Source organism: Populus nigra, chromosome 2 (genome assembly GCF_951802175.1).
Source record: "Populus nigra chromosome 2, ddPopNigr1.1, whole genome shotgun sequence".
Taxonomy (NCBI): domain Eukaryota; kingdom Viridiplantae; phylum Streptophyta; class Magnoliopsida; order Malpighiales; family Salicaceae; genus Populus; species Populus nigra.
Genome location: NC_084853.1, coordinates 13304842 through 13314841, shown reverse-complemented (window position 1 = coordinate 13314841; position 10000 = coordinate 13304842).

Sequence of the window (10000 nt, the reverse complement as noted above, 5' to 3'; positions counted from 1 at the left end):
CAGGCCAGAACGCGGGGGGCCAGGGCCCGAAGGCAGCCCCCCCGCGGGCGAGAGAGCAAGCCAGCAGGGGCTGTCCGCGCGTCGCGCAGCGCGGCATGGCTGCGGGGGCCGCGCGCGCGCGCCCAAGCGCCCAAGGGCCCCCAAGGGCCCCAGGCCCTCAGGCCCCAGCGCCCCAGCGCCCAGCGCGGGCGGGCGCGCGCGCGCGTGTGGTCTTTGAGGGGCGCCGGCCTGGTGGCTCCCTAAAGAGCAATAAGTGTCATTGCAGCTCTGGCAGGGGGAGACACTACTAGGTCCCAGCTGTCACCCCCCCTCTAAAAAATTCATTTCTTGGTATTTTGAGCTGAAATTTTGCACAGAGGTTGGCAAAAATCCAATCCACCTTCATTAATTTTCCCAGAATTTTTCGAGGTCGGGAAGTATTTGTTTTAATTTTCCTACCATTAGAAATCGAGTAAATCCGCAAAACTAGGAACCGGCCCGGAATGACCCCAAATTCAGTGGGCAGCCTCATAAAAATATGGCTGATTTTACTGGATTGGTTTCATGTGGAAAGCACGACGTTTTCTTGTAGGAATGCGGGAACCCCGGCAGCTCGCCTGCCGCGGCCAGCGACGTCGGGGACGCTGGCCTGCGCTGTCGAGCCCGCGAGGGCTGTCTCCGCGGCAGGCCCCCCCTGAACGGGGCACGACAGGCCACCGCGCTGGCTCGTCCAGCGTCGACAGTCCCTCGTCCAGGTTTCAGATCGCGCCAAGTCGAACCCATGACCTGCTCAAGCCATCGTGCGCTGCCGAATTCGCATCTGCGTGTAGGCTGCCATTCCACGCGGCAGCCCCTGTTTTCGTCAGCGTGCCCCCCTGACGAATTTTCCTGCCTGGCCCAGTCCAGCGTCCAGCCCCTGTTCGTCGAAAAATCTGCGCTGCCGATTTTCCACGCGGCAGCCCCTCTTTTCGTCAGCGTGCCCCCCTGACGAATTTTCCTGCCTGGCCCGGCCAGTCCAGCCCCTGTTCGTCGAAAAATCTGCGCTGCCGATTTTCCACGCGGCAGCCCCTCTTTTCGTCAGCGTGCCCCCCTGACGAATTTTCCTGCCTGGCCCAGTCCAGCGTCCAGCCCCTGTTCGTCGAAAAATCTGCGCTGCCGATTTTCCACGCGGCAGCCCCTCTTTTCGTCAGCGTGCCCCCCTGACGAATTTTCCTGCCTGGCCCGGCCAGTCCAGCCCCTGTTCGTCGAAAAATCTGCGCTGCCGATTTTCCACGCGGCAGCCCCTCTTTTCGTCAGCGTGCCCCCCTGACGAATTTTCCTGCCTGGCCCGGCCGGTCCAGCATCCAGCCCCTGTTCGTCGAAAAATCTGCGCTGCCGATTTTCCACGCGGCAGCCCCTGTTTTCCTCAGCGTGCCCCCCTGACGAATGTTCGTCGAAAAATCTGCGCTGCCGATTTTCCACGCGGCAGCCCCTGTTTTCCTCAGCGTGCCCCCCTGACGAATGTTCGTCGAAAAATCTGCGCTGCCGATTTTCCACGCGGCAGCCCCTCTTTTCGTCAGCGTGCCCCCCTGACGAATTTTCCTGCCTGGCCCGGCCGGTCCAGCCCCTGTTCGTCGAAAAATCTGCGCTGCCGATTTTCCACGCGGCAGCCCCTCTTTTCGTCAGCGTGCCCCCCTGACGAATTTTCCTGCCTGGCCCGGCCGGTCCAGCATCCAGCCCCTGTTCGTCGAAAAATCTGCGCTGCCGATTTTCCACGCGGCAGCCCCTCTTTTCGTCAGCGTGCCCCCCTGACGAATTTTCCTGCCTGGCCCGGCCGGTCCAGCCCCTGTTCGTCGAAAAATCTGCGCTGCCGATTTTCCACTCCGCAGCCCCTGTTTTCGTCAGCGTGGCCCCCTGACGAATTTTCCTGCCTGGCCCGGCCAGTCCAGCGCCCAGCCCCTGTTCGTCGAAAAATCTGCGCTGCCGATTTTCCCCGACGAACCTGCAGCTGCACAAATCCGCGCTGCCACTGCCCCATTGTCTGGACCAACAGTCTTTTCCATCAAGCCCTGGACTATAAATCGTCCAGACTCATCGCCAGCACCCGCTGCCGATTCTGCCGACTTTGCCGATTTCGTCGGCGCTGCCGATTCCAACACTGCACCCACCGTGTCTAAACCAGCGCTGTTTCGTCAGCGTGTCCCCTTGACGAATTTCCCTGCCTGGCCTGGACAGTCCATCTTCCAGCCCATGTTCATCGAAAAATCTGCGCTGCCGATTTCCCCGACGAACCTGCAGCTGCACAAATCTGCGCTGCCGATTTCCCCCCCTGTCGGCATGGCTGCCGCTGCCCCGATGTCCAGACCAACAGTCTTTTTTGTCGACTTTGCCGATTTTGTCCGTGCTGCCGATTCCAACACTACCCCCTGCATCCAAACCAGCATTGTTTCGTCAGCTCTTCCCCTGACGATTTTAGCCCTGTAACAAACAGTAGGCCTCCAATCCCGCCAACGGGAGCCAAGTTGATAGGGAAGAGAATTGAATGACGCGCCTGGTCCTCGCACCCCGCCACCCGAGGGGCCTTTTTCCCGGCAGCCTCTGAAAAACTCTAGCTTTCACGGTCCTCGCCGCCCCTCACCACCATGGCAGGCCTCTAATCCCACCCATCAGCAGTTGTAGCCGATAGGGCAGTGATTTGAATGACGCGTCGCGGGCCGCCGGGTCATCTCACCCGGCCATTAATTGGAGCGTTTTTGGCTGGCCGAGGATGGGGGGATGGATCTCTTCTTCCGAAAAAGCAAACAGTACATCGGGAGTTATGTTGACGGGGCATGGAATTGAATGACCCGTCGCGGGCCGCCGGGTCAACTCACCCGGCCATCCCGGGGAGCGTTTTTCCCGGCAGCATCGGGGAAACTCTTGCTTTCACTGCCCGCTACCCAAGTCCCCACTCGCATCGGCCCCCCGCGCCAACAAGCCAACGCTGCCGAATCGGCAGACACTGCTGCCGAATCGGCAGACACTGCTGCCGAATCTGCCGACACTGCCCCGCGGGCTGCCACTGCCCCAGTGTCTAAACCAGCGGTCTTTCTCATCGAGCCTTGGACTATCCAGTCCGTCCTGACTCATCTGCCGATTCTGCCGACTTTGCCGATTTCGTCGGCGCTGCCGATTCCAACACTGCCCGCCGTGCCTGAACCAGCGCTGTTTCGTCAGCGTGTCCCCTCGACAAATTTTCCTGCCTGGCCTGGACAGTCCATCGCCCAGCCCATGTTCGTCGCAAAATCTGCGCTGCCGATTTTCCCCGACGAACCTGCAGCCGCACAAATCTGCGCTGCCGAATCTGCCGACACTGTCCCGCGGGCTGCCACTGCCCCAGTGTCTCAACCTGCGGTCTTTCTCGTCGAGCCTTGGACTATCCAGCCCGTCCAGACCCATCGCCAGCACCCGCTGCCAATTCTGCCGACTTTGCCGGTTTCATCGGCGCTGCCGATTCCAACACTGCGCCCACCGTGTCTAAACCAGCGCTGTTTCTTCAGCGTGTCCCCTCGATGAATTTTCCTGCATGGCCCGGCCAGTCCAGCGTCCAGCCCATGTTCGTCGAAAAATCTGCGCTGCCGATTCCCCCCTGTTGGCATGGCTGCCGCTGCCCCCTTTTCTGGACCAACAGTCTTTTCCGTCAAGCCCTGGACCATAAATCGTGCAGACTCACAGTCAGCACCTGCTGCCGACTTTGCCGATTTCGCCGGCTCTGCCGATTCCGAGCCAACGCTGCCGAAACAGACACTGCTGCCGAATCTGCCGACGCTGTCCCGCGGGCTGCCACTGCCCCAGTGTCTAAGCCAGCAGTCTTTCTCGTCGAGCCTTGGACTATCCAGCCCGTCCAGACTCATCGCCAGCACCTGCTGCCGATTCTGCCGACTTTGCCGATTTCGTCGGCGCTGCCGATTCCAGCACTGCCCGCCGTGCCTGAACCAGCGCTGTTTCGTCAGCGTGTCCCCTCGACGACTTTTCCTGCCTGGCCTGGACAGTCCAGCGTCCAGCCCATGCTCGTCAGACAATCTGCGCTGCCGATTTTCCACGCGGCAGCCCCTGTTTTCCTCAGCGTGCCCCCCTGACGAATTTTCCTGCCTGGCCCGGCCGGTCCAGCATCCAGCCCCTGTTCGTCGAAAAATCTGCGCTGCCGATTTTCCACGCGGCAGCCCCTGTTTTCCTCAGCGTGCCCCCCTGACGAATGTTCGTCGAAAAATCTGCGCTGCCGATTTTCCACGCGGCAGCCCCTGTTTTCCTCAGCGTGCCCCCCTGACGAATGTTCGTCGAAAAATCTGCGCTGCCGATTTTCCACGCGGCAGCCCCTCTTTTCGTCAGCGTGCCCCCCTGACGAATTTTCCTGCCTGGCCCGGCCGGTCCAGCCCCTGTTCGTCGAAAAATCTGCGCTGCCGATTTTCCACGCGGCAGCCCCTCTTTTCGTCAGCGTGCCCCCCTGACGAATTTTCCTGCCTGGCCCGGCCGGTCCAGCATCCAGCCCCTGTTCGTCGAAAAATCTGCGCTGCCGATTTTCCACGCGGCAGCCCCTCTTTTCGTCAGCGTGCCCCCCTGACGAATTTTCCTGCCTGGCCCGGCCGGTCCAGCCCCTGTTCGTCGAAAAATCTGCGCTGCCGATTTTCCACTCCGCAGCCCCTGTTTTCGTCAGCGTGCCCCCCTGACGAATTTTCCTGCCTGGCCCGGCCGGTCCAGCCCCTGTTCGTCGAAAAATCTGCGCTGCCGATTTTCCCCGACGAACCTGCAGCTGCACAAATCCGCGCTGCCACTGCCCCATTGTCTGGACCAACAGTCTTTTCCATCAAGCCCTGGACTATAAATCGTCCAGACTCATCGCCAGCACCCGCTGCCGATTCTGCCGACTTTGCCGATTTCGTCGGCGCTGCCGATTCCAACACTGCACCCACCGTGTCTAAACCAGCGCTGTTTCGTCAGCGTGTCCCCTTGACGTATTTCCCTGCCTGGCCTGGACAGTCCATCTTCCAGCCCATGTTCATCGAAAAATCTGCGCTGCCGATTTCCCCGACGAACCTGCAGCTGCACAAATCTGCGCTGCCGATTTCCCCCCCTGTCGGCATGGCTGCCGCTGCCCCGATGTCCAGACCAACAGTCTTTTTTGTCGACTTTGCCGATTTTGTCCGCGCTGCCGATTCCAACACTACCCCCTGCATCCAAACCAGCATTGTTTCGTCAGCTCTTCCCCTGACGATTTTAGCCCTGTAACAAACAGTAGGCCTCCAATCCCGCCAACGGGAGCCAAGTTGATAGGGAAGAGAATTGAATGACGCGCCTGGTCCTCGCACCCCGCCACCCGAGGGGCCTTTTTCCCGGCAGCCTCTGAAAAACTCTAGCTTTCACGGTCCTCGCCGCCCCTCACCACCATGGCAGGCCTCTAATCCCACCCATCAGCAGTTGTAGCCGATAGGGCAGTGATTTGAATGACGCGTCGCGGGCCGCCGGGTCATCTCACCCGGCCATTAATTGGAGCGTTTTTGGCTGGCCGAGGATGGGGGGATGGATCTCTTCTTCCGAAAAAGCAAACAGTACATCGGGAGTTATGTTGACGGGGCATGGAATTGAATGACCCGTCGCGGGCCGCCGGGTCATCTCACCCGGCCATCCCGGGGAGCGTTTTTCCCGGCAGCATCGGGGAAACTCTTGCTTTCACTGCCCGCTGCCCAAGTCCCCACTCGCATCGGCCCCCCGCGCCAACAAGCCAACGCTGCCGAATCGGCAGACACTGCTGCCGAATCTGCCGACACTGCCCCGCGGGCTGCCACTGCCCCAGTGTCTAAACCAGCGGTCTTTCTCATCGAGCCTTGGACTATCCAGTCCGTCCTGACTCATCTGCCGATTCTGCCGACTTTGCCGATTTCGTCGGCGCTGCCGATTCCAACACTGCCCGCCGTGCCTGAACCAGCGCTGTTTCGTCAGCGTGTCCCCTCGACAAATTTTCCTGCCTGGCCTGGACAGTCCATCGCCCAGCCCATGTTCGTCGCAAAATCTGCGCTGCCGATTTTCCCCGACGAACCTGCAGCCGCACAAATCTGCGCTGCCGAATCTGCCGACACTGTCCCGCGGGCTGCCACTGCCCCAGTGTCTCAACCTGCGGTCTTTCTCGTCGAGCCTTGGACTATCCAGCCCGTCCAGACCCATCGCCAGCACCCGCTGCCAATTCTGCCGACTTTGCCGGTTTCATCGGCGCTGCCGATTCCAACACTGCGCCCACCGTGTCTAAACCAGCGCTGTTTCATCAGCGTGTCCCCTCGATGAATTTTCCTGCATGGCCCGGCCAGTCCAGCGTCCAGCCCATGTTCGTCGAAAAATCTGCGCTGCCGATTCCCCCCTGTTGGCATGGCTGCCGCTGCCCCCTTTTCTGGACCAACAGTCTTTTCCGTCAAGCCCTGGACCATAAATCGTGCAGACTCACAGTCAGCACCTGCTGCCGACTTTGCCGATTTCGCCGGCTCTGCCGATTCCGAGCCAACGCTGCCGAAACAGACACTGCTGCCGAATCTGCCGACGCTGTCCCGCGGGCTGCCACTGCCCCAGTGTCTAAGCCAGCAGTCTTTCTCGTCGAGCCTTGGACTATCCAGCCCGTCCAGACTCATCGCCAGCACCTGCTGCCGATTCTGCCGACTTTGCCGATTTCGTCGGCGCTGCCGATTCCAGCACTGCCCGCCGTGCCTGAACCAGCGCTGTTTCGTCAGCGTGTCCCCTCGACGACTTTTCCTGCCTGGCCTGGACAGTCCAGCGTCCAGCCCATGCTCGTCAGACAATCTGCGCTGCCGATTTTCCCCGACGAACCTGCAGCCGCACAAATCTGCGCTGCCGAATCTGCCAACACTGTCCCGCGGGCTGCCACTGCCCCAGTGTCTCAACCTGTGGTCTTTCTCGTCGAGCCTTGGACTATCCAGCCCGTCCAGACCCATCGCCAGCACCCGCTGCCGATTCTGCCGACTTTGCCGATTTCGTCGGCGCTGCCGATTCCAACACTGCCCGCCGTGCCTGAACCAGCGCTGTTTCGTCAGCGTGTCCCCTCGACAAATTTTCCTGCCTGGCCTGGACAGTCCATCGCCCAGCCCATGTTCGTCGCAAAATCTGCGCTGCCGATTTTCCCCGACGAACCTGCAGCCGCACAAATCTGCGCTGCCGAATCTGCCGACACTGTCCCGCGGGCTGCCACTGCCCCAGTGTCTCAACCTGCGGTCTTTCTCGTCGAGCCTTGGACTATCCAGCCCGTCCAGACCCATCGCCAGCACCCGCTGCCAATTCTGCCGACTTTGCCGGTTTCATCGGCGCTGCCGATTCCAACACTGCCCGCCGTGCCTGAACCAGCGCTGTTTCGTCAGCGTGTCCCCTCGACGACTTTTCCTGCCTGGCCTGGACAGTCCAGCGTCCAGCCCATGCTCGTCAGACAATCTGCGCTGCCGATTTTCCACGCGGCAGCCCCTGTTTTCCTCAGCGTGCCCCCCTGACGAATTTTCCTGCCTGGCCCGGCCGGTCCAGCATCCAGCCCCTGTTCGTCGAAAAATCTGCGCTGCCGATTTTCCACGCGGCAGCCCCTCTTTTCGTCAGCGTGGCCCCCTGACGAATGTTCGTCGAAAAATCTGCGCTGCCGATTTTCCACGCGGCAGCCCCTCTTTTCGTCAGCGTGCCCCCCTGACGAATTTTCCTGCCTGGCCCGGCCGGTCCAGCCCCTGTTCGTCGAAAAATCTGCGCTGCCGATTTTCCACGCGGCAGCCCCTCTTTTCGTCAGCGTGCCCCCCTGACGAATTTTCCTGCCTGGCCCGGCCGGTCCAGCCCCTGTTCGTCGAAAAATCTGCGCTGCCGATTTTCCACGCGGCAGCCCCTCTTTTCGTCAGCGTGCCCCCCTGACGAATTTTCCTGCCTGGCCCGGCCGGTCCAGCCCCTGTTCGTCGAAAAATCTGCGCTGCCGATTTTCCACTCCGCAGCCCCTGTTTTCGTCAGCGTGCCCCCCTGACGAATTTTCCTGCCTGGCCCGGCCGGTCCAGCCCCTGTTCGTCGAAAAATCTGCGCTGCCGATTTTCCCCGACGAACCTGCAGCTGCACAAATCCGCGCTGCCACTGCCCCATTGTCTGGACCAACAGTCTTTTCCATCAAGCCCTGGACTATAAATCGTCCAGACTCATCGCCAGCACCCGCTGCCGATTCTGCCGACTTTGCCGATTTCGTCGGCGCTGCCGATTCCAACACTGCACCCACCGTGTCTAAACCAGCGCTGTTTCGTCAGCGTGTCCCCTTGACGTATTTCCCTGCCTGGCCTGGACAGTCCATCTTCCAGCCCATGTTCATCGAAAAATCTGCGCTGCCGATTTCCCCGACGAACCTGCAGCTGCACAAATCTGCGCTGCCGATTTCCCCCCCTGTCGGCATGGCTGCCGCTGCCCCGATGTCCAGACCAACAGTCTTTTTTGTCGACTTTGCCGATTTTGTCCGCGCTGCCGATTCCAACACTACCCCCTGCATCCAAACCAGCATTGTTTCGTCAGCTCTTCCCCTGACGATTTTAGCCCTGTAACAAACAGTAGGCCTCCAATCCCGCCAACGGGAGCCAAGTTGATAGGGAAGAGAATTGAATGACGCGCCTGGTCCTCGCACCCCGCCACCCGAGGGGCCTTTTTCCCGGCAGCCTCTGAAAAACTCTAGCTTTCACGGTCCTCGCCGCCCCTCACCACCATGGCAGGCCTCTAATCCCACCCATCAGCAGTTGTAGCCGATAGGGCAGTGATTTGAATGACGCGTCGCGGGCCGCCGGGTCATCTCACCCGGCCATTAATTGGAGCGTTTTTGGCTGGCCGAGGATGGGGGGATGGATCTCTTCTTCCGAAAAAGCAAACAGTACATCGGGAGTTATGTTGACGGGGCATGGAATTGAATGACCCGTCGCGGGCCGCCGGGTCATCTCACCCGGCCATCCCGGGGAGCGTTTTTCCCGGCAGCATCGGGGAAACTCTTGCTTTCACTGCCCGCTGCCCAAGTCCCCACTCGCATCGGCCCCCCGCGCCAACAAGCCAACGCTGCCGAATCGGCAGACACTGCTGCCGAATCTGCCGACACTGCCCCGCGGGCTGCCACTGCCCCAGTGTCTAAACCAGCGGTCTTTCTCATCGAGCCTTGGACTATCCAGTCCGTCCTGACTCATCGCCAGCACCTGCTGCCGATTCTGCCGACTTTGCCGATTTTCTCGGCGCTGCCGATTCCAACACTGCGCCCACCGTGTCTGAACCAGCGCTGTTTCGTCAGCGTGTCCCCTCGACGAATTTTCCTGCCTGGCCTGGACAGTCCACCGTCCAGCCCGTGTTCGTCGAAAAATCTGCGCTGCCGATTCTGCCGACTTTGCCGATTTCGTCGGCGCTGCCGATTCCAACACTGCCCGCCGTGCCTGAACCAGCGCTGTTTCGTCAGCGTGTCCCCTCGACAAATTTTCCTGCCTGGCCTGGACAGTCCATCGCCCAGCCCATGTTCGTCGCAAAATCTGCGCTGCCGATTTTCCCCGACGAACCTGCAGCCGCACAAATCTGCGCTGCCGAATCTGCCGACACTGTCCCGCGGGCTGCCACTGCCCCAGTGTCTAAACCAGCAGTCTTTCTCGTCGAGCCTTGGACTATCCAGCCCGTCCAGACCCATCGCCAGCACCCGCTGCCGATTCTGCCGACTTTGCCGATTTCGTCGGCGCTGCCGATTCCACCACTGCCCGCCGTGCCTGAACCAGCGCTGTTTCGTCAGCGTGTCCCCTCGATGAATTTTCCTGCATGGCCCGGCCAGTCCAGCGTCCAGCCCATGTTCGTCGAAAAATCTGCGCTGCCGATTCTGCCGACTTTGCCGATTTCGTCGGCGCTGCCGATTCCAACACTGCCCGCCGTGCCTGAACCAGCGCTGTTTCGTCAGCGTGTCCCCTCGACAAATTTTCCTGCCTGGCCTGGACAGTCCATCGCCCAGCCCATGTTCGTCGCAAAATCTGCGCTGCCGATTTTC